This window comes from Oncorhynchus kisutch, linkage group LG14 (genome assembly GCF_002021735.2).
Source record: "Oncorhynchus kisutch isolate 150728-3 linkage group LG14, Okis_V2, whole genome shotgun sequence".
Lineage (NCBI taxonomy): Eukaryota > Metazoa > Chordata > Actinopteri > Salmoniformes > Salmonidae > Oncorhynchus > Oncorhynchus kisutch.
In genome coordinates, this window is record NC_034187.2 from 74,268,401 (window position 1) to 74,288,036 (window position 19,636).

At 42.0% G+C, this 19,636-nt stretch overlaps 1 protein-coding gene across 2 annotated transcripts in view; it reads left to right on the plus strand.

Moving 5' to 3' along the window:
* The first annotated feature begins 12,114 nt into the window (after nt 1-12,114).
* LOC109903355 (TBC1 domain family member 5) overlaps nt 12,115-19,636 on the plus strand; it is a 40,568-nt gene continuing 33,046 nt past the window's right edge. Inside the window, exon 1 of one of the 2 annotated variants that reach the window (XM_020499997.2) lies at nt 12,115-12,213. The gene's annotated coding sequence lies outside the window, so the exon portion shown is untranslated. The remainder of the gene's footprint in view (nt 12,214-19,636) is intronic. The other variant, XM_020499995.2, reaches the window with a different exon arrangement.

The window sequence follows — 19,636 nt, forward strand, 5'->3', positions numbered from 1 at the left end:
GATTTGGTTGTTTTTTCTGTGGTATCTATGGTTACAAATATTATTTTCAATCTAAGCAGGTTTTTCCCAAACAGACTAAGAGGTAGACAGGCATCTTTTTTCTGACATGTTCACACCTGCTCAGTTACTATTCCCTTGAAAATAAATGTACGACAGTTGAGTCTGAATTTTACATACACCTTAGCCAAATACATTTAAACTCAGTTTTGAACAATTCCTGACATTTAATCCTAGTAAAAATTCCCTGTCTTAGGTCAGTAAGGATCAACACTTTATTTTAAGAATGTGAAATGTCAGAATAATAAGAGGGTGAACCCAATAAATTGGGCAAAGTTGGCCCAGTCCTCCTGACAGAGCTGGTGTAACTGAGTCAGGTTTGTAGGTCTCCTTGCTCGCACATGCTTTTTCAGTTCTGCCCACAAATGTTCTGTAGTATCGAGGTCAGGGCTTTGTGATGGCCACTCCAATACCTTGACCTTGTTGTCCTTAAGCCATTTTGCCACAAATTTGGAAGTATGTTTGGGGTCATTGTCCATTTGGAAGACCCATTTGTGACCAAGCTTTAACTTGACTGATGTCTTGAGATGTTGCTTCAATATATCCACATAATTTTCCTGCCACACGATGCCATCTATTTTGTGAAGTGCATCAGTCCCTCCTGCAGCAAAGCACCCCCACAACATGATACTGCCACCCCCGTGCTTCACGGTTGGGATGGTGTTCTTCGGCTTGCAAGCATCCCCCTTTTTCCTCCAAACATAAAGATGGTCATTATGGCCAAACGGTTCTATTTTTGTTTCATCAGACTAGACAACATTTCTCCAAAAAGTACGATCTTTGTCTCCATGTGAAGTTGCAAACCGTAGTCTGGCTTTTTTTTATGCCGGTTTTGGAGCAGTGGCTTCTTCCTTGCTGAGGGGCCTTTCAGGTTATGTCGATATAGGACTCGTTTTACTGTGGATATAGATACTTTTGTACCTGTTTCCTCCAGCATCTTCACAAGGTCCTTTGCTGTTGTTCTGGGATTGATTTGCACTTTTCGCACCAAAGTACATTCATCTCTAGGAGACAAAACGAGTCTCCTTCCTGAGCGGTATGACAGCTGCGTGGTCCCATGGTGTTTATACTTGAGTACTATTGTTTGTACAGATGAATGTGGTACCTTCAGGCGTTTGGAAATTGCTCCCAAGGATGAACCAGACCTGTGGAGGTCTTGGCTGATTTCTTTTCATTTTCCCATGATGTCAAGCAAAGAGGAACTGAGTTTGAAGGTAGGCCTTGAAATACATCCACTCAAATGATGTCAATTAGCCTATCAGAAGCATCTAAATCCATTACATAATTTTCTGTAATTTTCCAGGCCTTTTAAAGGCACAGTCAACTTAGTGTATGTAAACTTCTGACCCACTGGAATTGTAAACAATTGTTGGAAATATTACTTTGCACAAAGTAGATGTCCTAACCGACTTGCCAAAACTATAGTTTATTAACAGGAAATTTGTGGATTGGTTGAAAAATGAGTTTTAATGACTCCAACCTAAGTGTATGTAAACTTCTGACTTCAACTGTGTATAATCAATGACATTAACTGAGCTGCTGTTGTTTTGATTTTAAGTCAATCTTGTCATTTCGCAATGTAGCATGGGGAAATGCGTTGTTGGCTATTGCTCTTATGTTGTATAGCACAGGAGGTTGGTGGCACCTTAATCGGGGAATACGGGCTCGTGGCAATGACCCCCCCCCCCCCCCCCCCAATGAGCGGCTACTATGGAGGATCAGCTACCTACGGAGGAACGGCTACTATGGAGGATCAGCTACCTACGGAGGAGCGGCTACTATGGAGGATCAGCTACCTACGGAGGAACGGCTACTATGGAGGATCAGCTACCTACGGAGGAACGGCTACTATGGAGGATCAGCTACCTACGGAGGAACGGCTACTATGGAGGATCAGCTACCTACGGAGGAACGGCTACTATGGAGGATCAGCTACCTACGGAGGAACGGCTACTATGGAGGATCAGCTACCTACGGAGGAACGGCTACTATGGAGGATCAGCTACCTACGGAGGAACGGCTACTATGGAGGATCAGCTACCTACGGAGGAACGGCTACTATGGAGGATCAGCTACCTACGGAGGAACGGCTACTATGGAGGATCAGCTACCTACGGAGGAACGGCTACTATGGAGGATCAGCTACCTACGGAGGAACGGCTACTATGGAGGATCAGCTACCTACGGAGGAACGGCTACTATGGAGGATCAGCTACCTACGGAGGAACGGCTACTATGGAGGATCAGCTACCTACGGAGGAACGGCTACTATGGAGGATCAGCTACTATGGAGGATCAGCTACCTACGGAGGATCAGCTACTATGGAGGATCAGCTACCTACGGAGGAACGGCTACTATGGAGGATCAGCTACCTACGGAGGAACGGCTACTATGGAGGATCAGCTACCTACGGAGGAACGGCTACTATGGAGGATCGGCTACTATGGAGGATCAGCTACCTACGGAGGAACGGCTACTATGGAGGATCAGCTACCTACGGAGGAACGGCTACTATGGAGGATCAGCTACATACGGAGGAACGGCTACTATGGAGGATCAGCTACCTACGGAGGAACGGCTACTATGGAGGATCAGCTACCTACGGAGGATCAGCTACTATGGAGGATCTGAAAGCATCTGACAAAACGATGGGCCCTTATGAAAATTTCCTGGCTTGTCTGACAGACTGACTGACTGCGCCCTCCTCTCAAGCCAGACTGGTTGTTCGGGGGTTTTAATTATTTTTTTCAAATAAATCATATCACATGATATATTTAAACACCATTCATACGAGATTAAGTCCTTCAGAGAAGCAATTTGACTTTTTAAAAACACCTCCACACAATAACTGCCACTGCATAGGCCTATGAAGTGAAATCATCTTAATTATTCTGTAATGTTGTTCAAGGCGAGGACTCTTTAATCAACTGCACATTTTCTCTCTTTAGATTATTTTTTGCGTATTTTAATAAACCTTTCTCTCCCGAGAGTAAATCATAATTTTCAAAGATAATTTCTCACATATTAATTCAGGGTTTATGTTATGCGTTGTGCACAGAAAGACTAATGCGTGAGACAAACTGCCTCTAATTTCTTTCTATAAACTCTGCTGTAGAAGAGCGAGAAGTAGAACACGGCCAAATTACAGTTAATAGATCAAATGACTTTCATTAGTCATACATTAGCATATAGCTTACTTCATATATATCTAATAACGTCTTATTATTCTCGATCGTTTTGTTGAGGACGTTACAAGCTCACTTTGGAGCACAAAGGAGATGCTCTGATATACACTATTAACACACACACACTGTTTTTTTACACTGACCAGTTCAAAGAACAATAATGTTACCTTTGATATCATTGAGTGCAACTAGCCAACATTTCAATCAACAATAGTTTATTGAGCATGAGTAATGCACTCTTAGAAAAAAGAGTTCCACAAGGGTTCTTTGGCTGTCCCCATAGGAGAAACCTTTTGGATTTCAGGGAGAACCTTTTTTGGTTCCACATAGAACTCTTTGTGGAAAGGGTCCTACATGGAACCCAAAAGGGTTATACCTGGAACCAAAAAGGGTTCTTCAATGGGGACAGCTGAAGAATCATTTTAGGCTCTAGATAGCACCTATGGTAGTGCAGTGGTGCAGCATGGCTGTAAGGTTAGAGTAATGGTGTCCAACATCATTAAAGAGCCGTGGTGCAGTGTTTTTTATAGATTGGTGAAGTCTCCACAACCTCAACTTTGTGGTTCATCAATCTGATGATGGACTAACACATTTTTTGGCAACAACCCTACCCTCCCATTCTCGTATTACACTGGCATGATACAGAATCAGTGAGGAAATATAGGTTGGGTTTTAGATCATCTCGTTCAGACACACACTTCTAATGCTCGGAAGGAGAGGGACAAAACTCGCTTTGCGCAACTACCCTAGGGCTGAGGTCATAGTTTAGTGATGCACTACATGACCAAAAGTATGTGGACACCTGCTTGTCGAACATCTCATTCCAAAATCATGGGCATTAATATGAAGTTGGTCCCCCCTTTGCTGCTATAACATCCTCCACTCTTCTGAGAAGGCTTTCCACTAGATGTTGGAACATTGCTGTGGGGCAATGCTTCCATTCAGCCAAAAGAGCATTGAGGTCGGACACTAATGTTAGGCGATTAAACCTGAATTCTAGTCGGCGTTCCAATTTATCCCAAAGGTATCCAATGGGGCTGAGGTCAGGGCTCTGTGCAGGCAGTCAAGTTCTTCCACACCGATCTCAACAAATCATTTCTGTTTGGACCTCGTCTTGTTCACGGGGGCATTGTCATGCACAGAATTGTCTAGAATGTCATTGTATGCTGTAGCGTTAAGATTTTCCTTCACTGGAACTAAGGGGTCTAGCCCAAACCATTATTCCTCCTCCACCAAACTACACAGTTGGCACTATGCACTGGAGCAGGTAGCTTTCTCCTGGCATCTGCCAAACCCAGATTAGTCCGTCAAACTGCCACATGGTGAAGCGTGATTCATCACTCCAGAGAACGCCTTTCCATTACTCCAGAGTCCAATGGTGGCAAGCTTTGGTGATCTTAGGCTTGTGTGTTGATCTTAGTCTTGCATGGCGTTGCGTGTGTAGATCTTAGGCTTGTGTGCGGCTGCTCGGCCATGGAACCCCATTTCATGAAGCTCCCGACAAACAGCTCTTGTGCTGCTGTTGTTTCCAGAGGGAGTTTGGAACTCAGTAGTGAGTGTTGCAACCGAGGACAGACGTTTTTTTTCACGCTACACGCTTCAGCACTATGCAGTCCTGTTCTGTGACCTTATGTTGCCTACCTCTTCACGGCTGAGCCGTTGTTGCTCCTAGACGTTTCCATGTCACAATAACAGCACTTACAGTTGACCGGGGCAGCTCTAGCAGGGCAGACATTTTACGAACTGACTTATGAGAAAGCTGACATCCTATGTGGGTGCCACGTTGAAAGTCACTGAGCGCTTCAGTAAGGCCCTTCTACTACCACTGTTTGTCTATGGAGATTGCATGGCGGTGCGCTCAATTTTATACACATTTTATACACCTGAAATAGATGTATAAAATCTGAGGGGTGTCTGAATACTTTTGTGTATATAGTGTAGCTGGGAAGGAGTGATGACGATACCAGCCACTACAACTTCCTGAGTGATAACAAGTACTTTCCCACAAGTCTGACTGATTAGATAGATCAGACCAGGTTCAGTGCCCTCAGAAAGTATTCACACCCCCTGACATTTTGTTATGTTACAGTCTTACTCTAAAAATGATTAAATTGTTTTTTTTGCAAAAACAGTATTTTTTACATTTTTGCAAATGTATACAAAAAAAAGCGGAAATATCACAATTTCCACAAGTATTCAGACCCACTTCTCAGTACTTTATTGAAGCACCTTCGGAAGCGTTTAGAGCCTAGAGTCTTCTTGGGTATGAAGCTACAAGCTTGGCACACCTGTATTTGGGGAGTTTCTCCCATTCTTCTCTGCAGTTCCTCTCAAGCTCTGTCAGGTTGGATGGGGAGCATTGCTAGACAGCTATTTTAAGGTCCCTCCAGAGATGTTCAATCGGGTTCAAGTCCGGGTTCTGGCTGGGCCACACAAGGATATTCAGAGATGTGTCCCGAAGCTACTCCTGCATTATCTTGGCTGTGTGCTTAGGGTCGTTGTCCTGTTGGAAGGTGAACCTGCATCCCAGGCTGAGGTCATGACGGCTCTGGAGCAGGTTTTCATCAAGGATCTCTCTGTACTTAGCTCCGTTCATCTTTGCCTCAATCCTGACTAGTTTCTCAGTCCCTGTCGTTGAAAATTCTCCCCACAGCATGATGCTGCCACCACCATGCTTCACTGTGGGGATGGTGCCAGGTTTCCTCCAGACGTGACGCTTGGCATTCAGACCAAAGAGTTCAATCTTGGTTTCATCAGACCAGAGAATCTTGTTTCTCATACTCTTGATTGATTGATGGAGTGCTGCAGAGATGGTTGTTCTTCTGGAAGGTTCTCCCATCTCCACAGAGGAACTCTGGAGCTCTGTCAGAGTGACAATCAAGTTCTTGGTCACCTCCCTGACCAAGGTCCTTGGCTTAGTTTGGCCGGGCGACCATCTCTAGGAAGAGTCTTGGTGGTTCCAAACTACTCCCATTTAAGAATGATGGAGGCCACTATGTTCTTGGGGACCTTCAATGCTGCAGACATGTTTTGATACCCTTCCCCAGATCTGTGCCCTGACACAATCCTTTCTCGGTGCTCTCTGGACAATTCCTTGAACCTCATGGCTTGGTTTTTGCTCTGACATGCACTGTCAACTGTGGGACCTTAAATAGACAGGTGCGTGCCTTTACAAATCATGTACAATCAATTGAATTTACCACAGGTGGACTCCAATAAAGTTGTGTAAGCAGCTCAAGGATGATCACTGGAAAAAGGATGCACCTGAGCTCAATTTCGAGTCTCATAGCAAAGGGTCTGAATGCTTTTCAGACCCTTTTCAGACCCAAACGGTTTTCACTTTGCCATTATGGGGTATTGTGTGTAGATTAGTGAGGAGTTTATTTATTTAATCCATTTTATAATAAGGCTGTAATGTAACAAAATGTGTACAAATTCAAGGGGCATCGTATTAATGGCAAAATAACATGCAAAGACAGGCAACAAAAAACAACAACAACAAAAAACCAGTTGGGGATCAAACAGATTGCCACTGGCTGAGTTGATGGATGTTGTTGTCAGATTAACACGTTTTCCATCATGCACTATGTTCAACTACTTCAATGCTCAAACAATCTGTAAGTCTCAGTCAGAGCATTAATAGATACAGGTGTTGAATTGTAGGCCTAAAACTTTAAATAGATTGAATGCACAGTTTATCAGCTTTATTTAGTTATAGTCTGTCACCTTGTAAAATGTTGGTGCTTTCTGTCTGAATGAGTGAATCTGTGTCTTGTCGGACATAGGTTAGTGCCTCTCAGTTTTCTGTCTGCCACTGTCTATCTCTGTCTCTCTGTCATTCTGTCTCTCTTTCATTATGTCTCTCTCTCTCTATGTTCTTCTGCTCGATGATGTTGCCCATTGCTATTCTTCACCAGATAGTGAATCGTTCAAGCCCCATTTGCTCTGAATGTCTTTTAGCATAATTCAATAAAGATTTGCGGCATTCTGTCATCTGTTACCATGACGACATCTCTACCGGGGCCAATCAGGGCCCGTGGAATCCTCGTCATCGGTAATATTAGCGATAATAACGTTAATGGCGTTTCTGAAAATGCAGCGCTCCTGATTATTATTACGATGGTAATGATGATGATGATTAGACATTGTTGTTTCGTTACGCTGCCCCATCTCCCCCTCCCATATCAACATCCTCCTGTAGTACTCTTAATGCAGGACAGGTTAATGACCCTCCCCCCTTACTCTCTCCCATCAGACATTACTGAGGTTCTTAATGGACTGGAGACTCATTGCCTTTTACTGTGATGACCTTCATGGCTGTGATAACTTTCATGGCTGTCACCAAGCAGTCAACTCTGAGAAGTATGAAGCACCATCATCATTGAAGTATCATCAACACTTGTCAAAAGCAATCTTAAAAATAAATCCCCATACAAATGGTTTCTCTCTCTCTCACACACACATACACACTCCCTCAAGTTTTTCAAAATAAATGAATATACTTCCATCGAACTTTGTGCGTTACATTTATTTTCATATTGACTTCTGTTCCTATTATCATCAATTGTCTCTAATTATCTCATTAAGCATATCTTAATCAGAACTAATGAGTTAGATTTGTCTGAGAACCGCTCTTGATAATCAGTGTCAGTTTCTCTATCAGTGTCTCAGTTGCTCACCAAAAACCTTACATGTCTCTTACATGCCGATCAGACCGTTCGCATGTTGATTTTGTCCACCCACAATAGATGCGATCAGGACACGCAGGTTGAAATATCAAAATGAACTCTGAACCAACTATATTAATTTGGGGACAGGCTGAAAAGCATTAAATATTTATGGAAATTTAGCTAGCTAGCTTGCTGTTGCTAGCTAATTTGTCCTAGGATATAAACATTGGGTTGTTATTTTAACTTAAATGCACAAGGTCCTCTCCTCCGACAATTAATCCACAGATAAAAGGGTAAACCAAGTTCATTTCCAGTAATCTCTCCTCCTTCAGGCTTCATCTTTTTCTTTGGACTTTATATGGTGCTTGGCAACCAACTTTAAGGTGTATAACCTCTACCAACTGGACTGGAGTGTGGACCTCAGTTCATCTTGCAATCACCCATGTGGGTATATGCTCCTAAAAACCAATGAGGACATCGGAGAGACGGGACTTGCAGCCCGTCAAGTGTCACAAATAGAACCAAGTTCTATTTTAGCGCCTGGTTAGGCAAATGGTCATTGATGCGTGCGAGCAGAGTGGGTGCAATGATTGAATAACATGTATGTGTACATTTATTTTGCAACGTTCGCACACACACACGCAACGTGAGAGGTGTGGTCAGCATGTTAGCATAGAATCACATATAAAGAGATACCTTATTTACAAAACTATTCAGAGCCTTTGCTATGAGACTCGAAATAGACTCGAAATTGAGCTCAGGTAATGTTTCCATGAATCATCCTTGAGATGTTTCTACAACTTGATAGGAGTCCACCTGTGGTAAATTCAATTGATTAGACATGATTTGGAAAGGCACAGATCTGTCTATAGAAGGTCCCACAGTTGACAGTGCATGTCAGAGCAAAAACCAAGCCATGAGGTTGAAGGAATTGTCCATAGAGCTCCGAGACAGGATTGTGTCGAGGCACAGATCTGGGGAAGGGTATCAAAACATTTCTGCAGCATTGAAGGTCTCCATCATGGAATGGAGGAAGTTTGGAACCACCAAGACTCTTCCTAGAGCTGGCCCCCCAGCCAAACTGAGCAATTGGGGGAGAAGGGCCATGGTCAGGGAGGTGACCAAGAACACGATGGTCAGTCTGGCAGAGCTCCAGAGTTCCTCTGTGGAGATGGGAGAACCTTCCATATGGACAACCATCTCTGCAGCACTCCACCAATCAGGCCTTTATGGTGGAGTGGCCAGACGGATGCCACTCCTCAGTAAAAGGCACATGACAGCCTGTTAGGAGTTTACAAAAGACACCTGAAGACTCTCAGACTATGAGAAACAAGATTCTCTGATCTGATGAATCCATGATTGAACTCTTTGGCCTAAATGCCAAGCATCACTTGAATCACGTCTGGAGGAAACCTTGCACCAGCCCTACGGTGAAGCATGGTGGTGGCAGCATCATGTTGTGGGGATGCTTTTCAGCGGCAGGGACTGGGAAACTAGTCAGGATTGAGGCAAAGATGAACGGAACGAAGTACAGAGAGATCCTTGATGAAAACCTGCTCCAGAGCCGTCATGACCTCAGCCTTGTATGAAGGTTCACCTTCCAACAGGACAACGATCCTAAGCACACAGCCAAGACAATGCAGGAGTGGTTTCGGGACACATCTCTGAATGTACTTGTGTGGCCCAGCCAGAACCCGGACATTACCCTGATCGAACATCCCTGGAGAGACCTTCAAATAGCTGTCTAGCAATGCTCCCCATCCAACCTGACAGAGCTTGAGAGGATCTACAAAGAAGAATGGGAGAAAGTCCCCAAATACAGGTGTGCCAAGCTTGTAGCTTCATACTCAAGAAGACTCTAGGCTGCAATCGCTGCCAAAGGTGCTTCGACAAAGGTCTGAATACTTATGTAAATTGTAATATTTACAATTGTATTTTTTATAAATTTGAAAAAATTAAAATAAAATAAACTGTTATTGCTTTGTCAGTATGGGGTATTGTGTGACTAGACTGACTTCATGACCAAAATGATCATATTTACACTGTGTAGTCAATTTTGACACGAGAATAAATGTGTCTGGCTAACATCGATGCCACATGATCCATTTTCTACCAGAGAAATTGTTCATGCCTTAATGCCTTCAGTTGCTCTTTAATGGAATGTTTTTATAACATCTTTCATACCTGTCTTGGCCAGACAGGGGTAAGGTTGCCATACTCGCGTTGCTCTCCAGACAGGGGTAAGTTTGCCATACTCGCGTTGCTCTCCAGACAGGGGTAAGTTTGCCATAAACTGGCCTCCCTTGGGTTCTCAGTTGATGGTACTGATCACAGCTGGCTCCCTCGTGAACTACAATCCCGACGCTCTGTCTAAATGCAAATACGCCTCACTTGCGATACAGTTTTGGAAACATTTGGAATGTAACTTTTATACTGTATAAGCGAGAAAAAGGATACCCCCCCCCCAGGGTTGGGTAGGTTACTTTCTAAATGTAATCCATTACAGTTACTAGTTACCTGTCTAACATTTTTATCAGTAATGTAACTTTTTGATTAGCCAAACTCAGTAACATAATCTGATTACATTCCGTTACGTTTAGATGACTTTCCCCTTAAGAGGTATTAGAAGAATACAAAAATTTATGTTACCAATTAAATGACATCTATTGCAGGATAAATCAGTGTTAAAGTTTGCATAGCTGGCCATAAATGAATGTTACATTTTACTATATGGGTTGGTTATGTAGGCTTCTTCTAACCCATATACTTTCTGCTACATATAATAATATGGTTAAATTATATCTTTACATTAAAAACACAGTCTATCAGAATTCCAGTCATTCCGATAAATGTTATACCCCTTGATCTTCAAGAACAGGACTTGGAATATGGAAGTATAGATTAGCCAAATTGTTTTACCTGAGCATGACCCCAAAACTAAGGACTTATTAGCCAGCCCTACTCTGTTGTTTATGATTTTGTTGTCATGGAGGACTGATTGGGCTCATTTGATTCGAGTTGAAAAATAAATGCTGCGCTCATGTAATGACCTGCTTTGAGAACTACTGAAAAGTGCTATTTACATGTGAAAAATGAATGCCATATGCTGCGTTTGCGATAGGCCTATTGTTTACCTTTTTGTTGGTAACATGTTGATATCTTGATAATATGCAGCTGTTTAAAGGACAAATCTACAGATTAAATAATAACTAAACAGACGCCCCGCGTCTTGGTAAAATGCGGAGGGATGGGCCTGGAGAAATATACCCACTCTCAGATTAATAGACAGAGCTATGGATGCAAGGACTGACCCTCCACAATATCAGAAGTATTGTTTTAACCATGTTATGAGGCTATAGGGTGTTTGTTTACATTTACAGTCTTTACAAACATTGGAATAAAACAAGTCTATATTTTGGGTTCTCATGGAGTGTGTCAGTTGAACTAAACTCATGAGGCATTTATAAAGTTATATTATTTAAGAGTCAATAGAGCTATGGATGTATTTATTTACTTTGTATCAGCGTGAATTGGATTGAGAAATAAAAGCCCCACTTTTATTCCATAGGCTTCAATCCACACAATGCAGCTGTTCCAAGAGTGCATTGTTCACCGGCTGTCCACTGGTTTCAAAAACATTGATTGATAGGCTGCTTAAATTTCTTGAATTCAACCCTGCACATGCTTACACACACACACACACACACACACACACACACACACACACACACACACACACACACACACACACACATATCAATCTGACACAATAGTTGTCTGCACTACTTACAGAGGGCTAGTGGCTATGGGGCTCTTCAGGGGCTGTCTCTTATTATGCTGCAAACCCTAAAACAATGTAAGCATTGTTCCTCAGTCTGTTTGGGAATAATCAACGGGCAAGTGTGCTTAATGTACCGTTTAACCATTTCACCATTGTAGATTCTCTTTTAGCCTTCACAGACATGCACTTTGCAAGTGGGCCTTCATCACACACGTTTAATCCTCATCATTCATCACATGACAGAGGATAGTGATGTGTTGCATGATAATGTTTTGATGTAGAAGTATGTAATATAAATTAAACATATCCCAAGGTTCATATTTTAATATGGGTCCTCAACCCATCCTGTTTTTGTTATGATTGATCATTTCAAGAACATGTTTATGGTAAATACGCTGCCATAATATTACCTCCCCGGTCACATGGTCTATCAGCTGTGCACCAGCATATCCGCCTGTTTCGCGACTGTTTACAATCAGAAGACAGACCAGAATGGGGAACCCCGCATGAGCAGAACTGGTAAAACACACTCACAGTAAACGACAGAATATACATATTATTTTTTATTTATATTTTATTGGGAAACAACTCTTGTGTTTGCATGAAGTTGCTATTTTGTTTTGTCTTTATCTAACTGCATGTCGGAAGTGTACAGCTGGGCCTGTGTGCAATGCTCTTGCAGCTAGCCTGAAGAAAAAAAAACTAGCGAGACAGTTTAACGATTAAATTATATTACGATTACATTATTTGCTTGCTGTTGTAAATATGCATGGTGTTGCTACCTAGTTAAAGACATGTTTGTTGGTCTACCACCATGTTGTTGGACAACTAACGTTAGCTGCTAAGTCATGCCAATATTACACACTAAAATTACGGTGAAAATGTGTCTGTTCACCTTTTCTGTTATTAAAGCTATAATTTTGTTAAGTCTATTTACCCTGTGTTCACATTCGGTCGATGCATTTTGAGACATTCAGTTTGAATCTGTTTGCTAGTTAGCTATGCACTAGCCTACCTGTTTTTATTATGTCCAAGTTATGGTTGCCAGCAACACTTGTGGCCCAGTATAAGGCATTGATTATATTAGGTAATTGCAGGGCGTTTGCATAGTGTAGTGACAGTTGAGTCAGGTTGTATCCAGAGCTATTTCGGAGGCCAGACAGGAGAGGTCTGTCCAGTAAGAACCGTTCTGTCAGCGTCGACCCTATGATCTCTGAGCGAGGTACGCTGACTGCAGGGAAGCAGCCAGTCTAACCTGTCACTGAAGACATATCTCATCCGTAACTCCTTGTCTGTCCATCCGGATAGTCTACCCAAGCCGAGTTATAGGTGCCGGTTTGGAGATAAATGTAGGCTCAGACGGTTTCCGGAGTTCCGGATTATAGATATAGCTAGTTATTGTCCAGGCCCCCCTGCATTGGATCTTTCTAGGACACCCATGCGCAAATGCTACCTAGTCTCTATAGCAGGGGCGTAGCAAGAAAGTGTATATATAATAAAAATAATAATAGTGTATTTTACACCCCTGCTCTATAGAGCTAGCTGAGATGACAGCTGTAGGGAAAACAAATCCCTAGGTAGTGGATAGAAAGAAACTTTAAAAGGAACCAGACTCATGGTTGAAGCTGATTGGTACATGTCCATAACTAAACTGTGCCGGGCTAGGGGCAGTAGGATGTTTCTTGCCTATGATTGTCTTCATACTTTGTTCTTTGTGTTTGCTCCTGGTGTGTGTGTGTGTGGGGGGGTTTGTTTCATGTCTCAAACACTGAGAGACAGAACATTTCAGGATCCCGGTCTGCACCCTGGCCTGCTCAGGATCTGTGGTAGCCTATAGGGGGCATCCCCAATGGCACCCTATTCCCTACATAGTGCACTAGTTCCTTTGGGCCCTGGGGGCAAGTAGTGCACTATATAGGGAATAGGGTGCCATTTGGGATCTAACATTAACCTGTGTGTTGGTCTGGGAGCTCCTGTAGACCATGGGACTAGAGCCCTGTACAGCAGTAATATGGAGGTAATTGTGTGCTGAAGTGTAGGCATGTGAGTTTGTTTAACAGGGGTTCTCTCTTTTTCTCCATTTTCTCTTTTTTTCACCTAGCATGGAGTTTATGGCACCAGGTCTCTAGTCCTAACTCTTCCTGTCAGCTCTTATCAGAGCAGCTCCTCTCACTCCAATTCAAGGGGCTATATTGGCATGGGAAACATAGTTAACATTGCCAAAGCAAGTGAATTAGATAATAAACTATTTTAAGAAATGAACAGTAAACATTACTCACAGAAGTTCCAAAAGAATAAAGAAATGTGTGTGTATGCAGTGTTGTAATCATGTACAAATAGTTAAAGTACAAAAGGGGAAATAAATAAACATCAATATGGGTTGTATTTACAGTGCCGTTTGTTCTTTACTGGTTGCCCTTTTCTTGTGGCAACAGGTCACAAATCTTGCTGCTGTGATGGCACACTGGAATTTCACTCAGTAGATAAGAGTTTATCAAAATCAGGTTTGTTTTTTAAATTCTTTGTGGGTCTGTGTAATCTGAGGGAAATGTGTGTCTATGGTCATACATTTGGCAGGAGGTTTGGAAGTGCAGCTCAGTTTCCACCTCATTTTGTGGGCAGTGTGCACATAGCCTGTCTTCTCTTAAGAGCTCTTCTCTTGTGGGCCAGGTCTGCCTACGGTGGCCTTTCTCAATAGCAAGGCTATGCTCACTGAGCCTGTACATAGTCAAAGCTTTCCTTAAGTTTGGGTCAGTCCTCTCTGTTTAGGGCCAAGTAGCATTCTAGTTTACTCTTACATTATTTTTAATTTTTTTCCAATGTGTCAAGTAATTATCTTTTTGTTTTTTCATGGTTTGTGAACATAGCCCCAGGACCAGCATGCATGTAGGTGATGGCATTGTTATGGAAGGTTTGGGAATCGCTTCCTTTTAGGTGGTTGTAGAATTAATATCTATTTTCTGGATTTTGATAATTAGTGGGTATCTCTCTGAGTTTATTATGAGGAGGATCATAAACATCCTGTCTTTCCCTGTAGGATGACATCACAGTAGCTTATAGTGTTGGTAGGTAGACAGACTAGTGCTGTCAACAGAACAGCAGGTGATGAGTCTGTGTCAGCAGGTGACATATATAGTTAGGGCTAGCTAGGCTTACATACAGAAAGGATTACAGTTGAAGTATAGTATTTTTGCTGTGTGGGGAGTACTAGGTGATCCACCACCTGGATTTGATCCTATGTAGCAAAATTTGAAATGTTTTTTAAAATATTTTACTTTGGTGTAAAGTGGAGACTCAAAGCAACAAAATGGTATATCATCCACTGCAGTTGAGGAACAATGGGAAAGTAATTCTACTTTGAAAGTTGATAAACTTGTAACCCCACTTTTGAGAAAATGGCCCTTGAATGTTTTGGTACACATACTGGAGAGCTCTTATTTGTCTACACCCATTCAGCATTGTTGACACCCTCTTAAGCCTTAGCTCCACCCACCTCTTTAAGGATTCACATGTAAGGCCATGTACTGAACAGAGTGAATACGGTAGTCTAGTAAACAACTAAAGACTGTAAGTAGAAGAATAAAGTAGTAGTAAAAATACACTAGTCCTTGGCCTGTATCCTGATCTGACTTTGGTGCCGGTCAGGTTGTTCTTCACATCACCGTCTGGTGAACACACACTATATCAAATCCAATCCAAGTTTAGTTTATTTGGCACATGCATTGGATAAAGGTGTAAACGGTACAGTGAAATGGTTACTTGCATAGTAGCCTTTTGTTTAAACATCTAGCTAGCTAAACAATGAACCATAATCCCAACTCATTTTACCACGCATGAATCTGCAGGTAGCTAAAGATAACCAACTAGGTTCAATGTTAGCTAGCTAACTAATATTATGCTATAACTAGCAATGCAAATGGTCTGAGATGCCAATAATATTACTAATCAGATCATACACGTAACGTTAGATAGTGAGCGAGCCAGCTAACGTTAGCTAGCTAACAGTATGCTTTAACTTGCAATGAAATGAGCTTTCTGACAAAATTAGAAACGTATAATATCTGAAAATGTAGCTAGACTCTTCCCCGTCTATATGGATGACCGCTTCTCTGTCATGTAGTTGCCATTTGTTTGAAAATGTAATCCGGAGACAGGTGTTTTTATACAACAGCCTCTCTCAGCTTCCACTGATTAAAAAACTTGGGCAACTTGTTCGTAACAACCACTGTTGTTCGCTGTTTCTTCTGACGACAGTGATGGGGGAAGACTACAGTGTCTGGTTCAAAATTTTTTAAACCTAAAATCAGGGATTTCCTCATCGTGATTCATTTTCAGAATGTAACAATCGTCAAAAAAAAGTAGTCCATCACAATGTTTTCCCACTGATCTTTGTCTATAGTGCTATTAACTTCAGGGCAGCAATGGAACACTTTTTTTTTTCAGTTCTTAATGATATCTTTAAAAAACAAACGGCGTTAGGGGATTATCCACACATACTGAGCATCTGATGTTATAGACAGGAGCATGCTTCATGGTAGACCAATCCAAACTAATTTCTTGGCCTGTCCAGCCCATCCATTATCTTAGCCGATCATGGTGTCTTTGGCTTTGCCGGATTAAGTGATATGACATGATATTCTATAAAATAATTTATCCGTAATTAATATTACCTGATTGAGCTAATCATGTAAATGTATTTAACTAGAGTCGGGCACCACAAAATAATATTTATAGAGCTGTTATCTTCTGAATAAACTCTTAAAGACCTAGTAATATTTTACATCAATAGCAGTCAATATCAATCGTAATCTTATTTCAGTCTCATCTGAAAGTTGTAAATTCTTAGTTATCTGCACGAACCCTGGCTAACAAGTTGAATCAGCAATACAAAATTGGGTTTAATTATTTATTTACTAAATACCTAACTAATTACACATACACATAATTAAATCATAACTTGATTACAAATTACGTCATAAAGGAAAACGTCCCTAGTGGGCGGAACAGATATGACAGCTTGTTACACAAGAAAAGGGACTGGGTTTGAGTGAAGGAGCGGGAAGACTGAGGATCAAAGGCGAAGCTGTGCTATCGTAAATACAGTATCTTATGCATTCTAAATTACCGCCCATTTGGAAAACGAAAATGCAATAAATATTTACTCTGAGCTGCGCTTCGGTAGGTTGGTGGTAGATGAAAGGCTGTGTTGCCCAACCGAGTCCTTTGAAGAATGTCTCTGGTTGTCAATTGAATATTTTGTAGTAACGTCGATGGGTGATAGACAGGATACTCTGTCTGTTCCTTCCTAACCCTCGTTGCATCTGCTGTTGCTAACTCGACGGCTAGGAGGTATCACTTCTGTAGTGAATAAGAGTTCAAAGTTCATACCATTCGGAACCAAAGCTCACGCTGATGTTGGCTTCGTTCTGTAGTTATTATCTGAACCATTCTGACATAGGACTGTCGTCCTACATCCTCGGAACAGGAAGTTATATTGTCGTCAAGGGCTTATATAGGAAGGGAGAGGAGGGCGTGTTTGAAAAGTTTTATAGCCCATGTCCCTTCACAGGGGCGGGCCACTGATTGAGCAGAGCCCCGTCTCACATTTTAGAAGCTAAAATCACATTTCATCCCATCACAAATAATTTCATATTCAAACATTTAAATTGAACAACAATTCCATGTGGATCCGATAACTCTGTGTAGACTTTCCACTGTAGAGTTTGTCATCTGATCATTGATGAGAATGTCTCAGATGACAACCGAACTGACATCATTTTCATTAAGTACCAAAGCACATGTTCAATTGTTTGGATGACCAGAATATAGTTCATTTCCCCACACCTTATGATGTTCCCTGAATCTCTATGTTAACCAAGGGTTTTGCAAATGTAACCTCAGTAGGCCAGAGAATGGAAAAGGTGGGAAGAGGTATTTATGACTTGTCATAAACCTAACCCCCAGGCCAACGTCATGACAATGGCTAGCGGGAAGGTTCCTGTATTCTTCTGTGGATAAACCAACTAGGCACATAATTTAAATGTTATTCGTATTTACAGATGGCATACAAGTTTGTTAAAGCACATGAAAGCTCACATGTTCCCGAAGGCATTTTTGTAAAAAAAAAAAATCAATTTAAAATAACTTAAAATGCCTCTCCTGCCTCCCTGGTGGTTAAGGGCGCTGTACTGCAGTGCCAGCTGTGCCACCAGAGACCCTGGGTTCGCGCCCAGGCTCTGTCGTAACCGGCTGCGACCGGGAGGTCCGTGGGGCGACTCACAATTGGCCTAGCGTCGTCCGGGTTAGGGAGGGCTTGGCCGGTAGGGATATCCTTGTCTCATCGCGCACCAACGAATCCTGTTGCATGCCGGGCGCAGTGCCGGCCAACCAAGGTTGCCAGGTGCACAGTGTTTCCTCCGACACATTGGTGCGGCTGAGCGATAAGACAAGATAGTAGCTACTAAAAACAATAGGATACTATGAAATTGGGGATTTTTTAAATGCCTCTCCTGTGTGCGATGTGCGACATGCCCCCTAGCTTCTTGAACCATGTTACACTAGGCAGAGTGAAGAAGACTGAACCAATCTGTATAGACTACTTCCACTAAGATGGACCATCAGTCACATGAAAGTCGTAGTCTTCTATACTAGCACTGAAGTACCCTGCTCTTTCTGTTGTTCCTCAGTGTATTCTGCTGTTGTCAGAACTCAGAATGTCTAGTTTATCTGCTTTTCTACAGCAACATAATCAGACTGACTGAAAGCAGAAGAAAGTCTTTATGGTTCTGGGCAGAAACTACACAGCCCCTCTGTCTAGCTCAGTTTATATCCAATTTGTTGTCTACCATTTCAGGTCTTCCAAGTCCTCAATCTTTCTTTTAATTGGAGTGGAGAGGGAGGGAGGGAGGGAGAGGGACTTCACCTCTTCACAGCAGGCATGAAGTGATGTGCTGTTTACAGTAAAGAGGAAGTGAATCATTATGTTGGTTTATTAATCTCCCTGAGGGAATGAAAGTGTAGCTTTATGTATTTCACTTGCATGTCTCATTTTATTTTGTAAGGCATTTGTCAAATTTAGCTTTCTGTTTCTGTAATGTGTTGTCATACGCTGTACAAACGACTACATAAGGCTAATCATTGTTTCTGGCTGGGATCATGTAGAGGTCAGGACGAGGACTCTAATGTGTGTCGTAATAATGTCTGTTAATGGCTCAGACTGTGCTCAGGGTATCCTCATTCCCCAAATGTCTGGATCATATTCATTAGTGCACACTGTAGCAAAACATTGTTGCAATGGAAAAATAACAAGCGTTTCTTATTGGACAAGTCCAGGTTTCACCTTGCACCAAGTCCAGGTTTTACCTTGCTATTTACCTATTGGTTTATTAATGCCTTCCGTTATGTATGTATTTATTTGATTACATAAAAGATGAATGCGGTGAACTATTGACGGTGAACTATTGACGTATCTTTTTGCGATATGTGGTAAATTATGCAGTAGTTTAATTTGCGTTGATTATTGCACTGAGAAGTTTGTCGTTTATTGTTACAGAAAATGAGTTGACACTCTGAAATATAACTTCAGAATAGAAGTGAAGTCTTCCTCCAGGCATGGCCAACCGCACGCACACCAGGCCTGGAATTTTAGATGCAAGGCCATTTGGCCTTCAAGAGGTGCCCAACCTGCCAGGGCACCAAGGCCATCTGGAAAAACACTAGCTATTCTGTTAAGTGTATTTACAGTGGGGCAAAAAAGTATTTACTCAGCCACCAATTGTGCAAGTTCTCCCACTTAAAAAGATGAGAGGCCTGTAATTTTCATCATAGATACACTTCAACCATGACAGGCCAAGACCAAAGAGCTGTCAAAGGACACCAGAAACAAAATTGTAGACCAGCACCAGGCTGGGAAGACTGAATCTGCAATAGGTAAGCAGCTTGG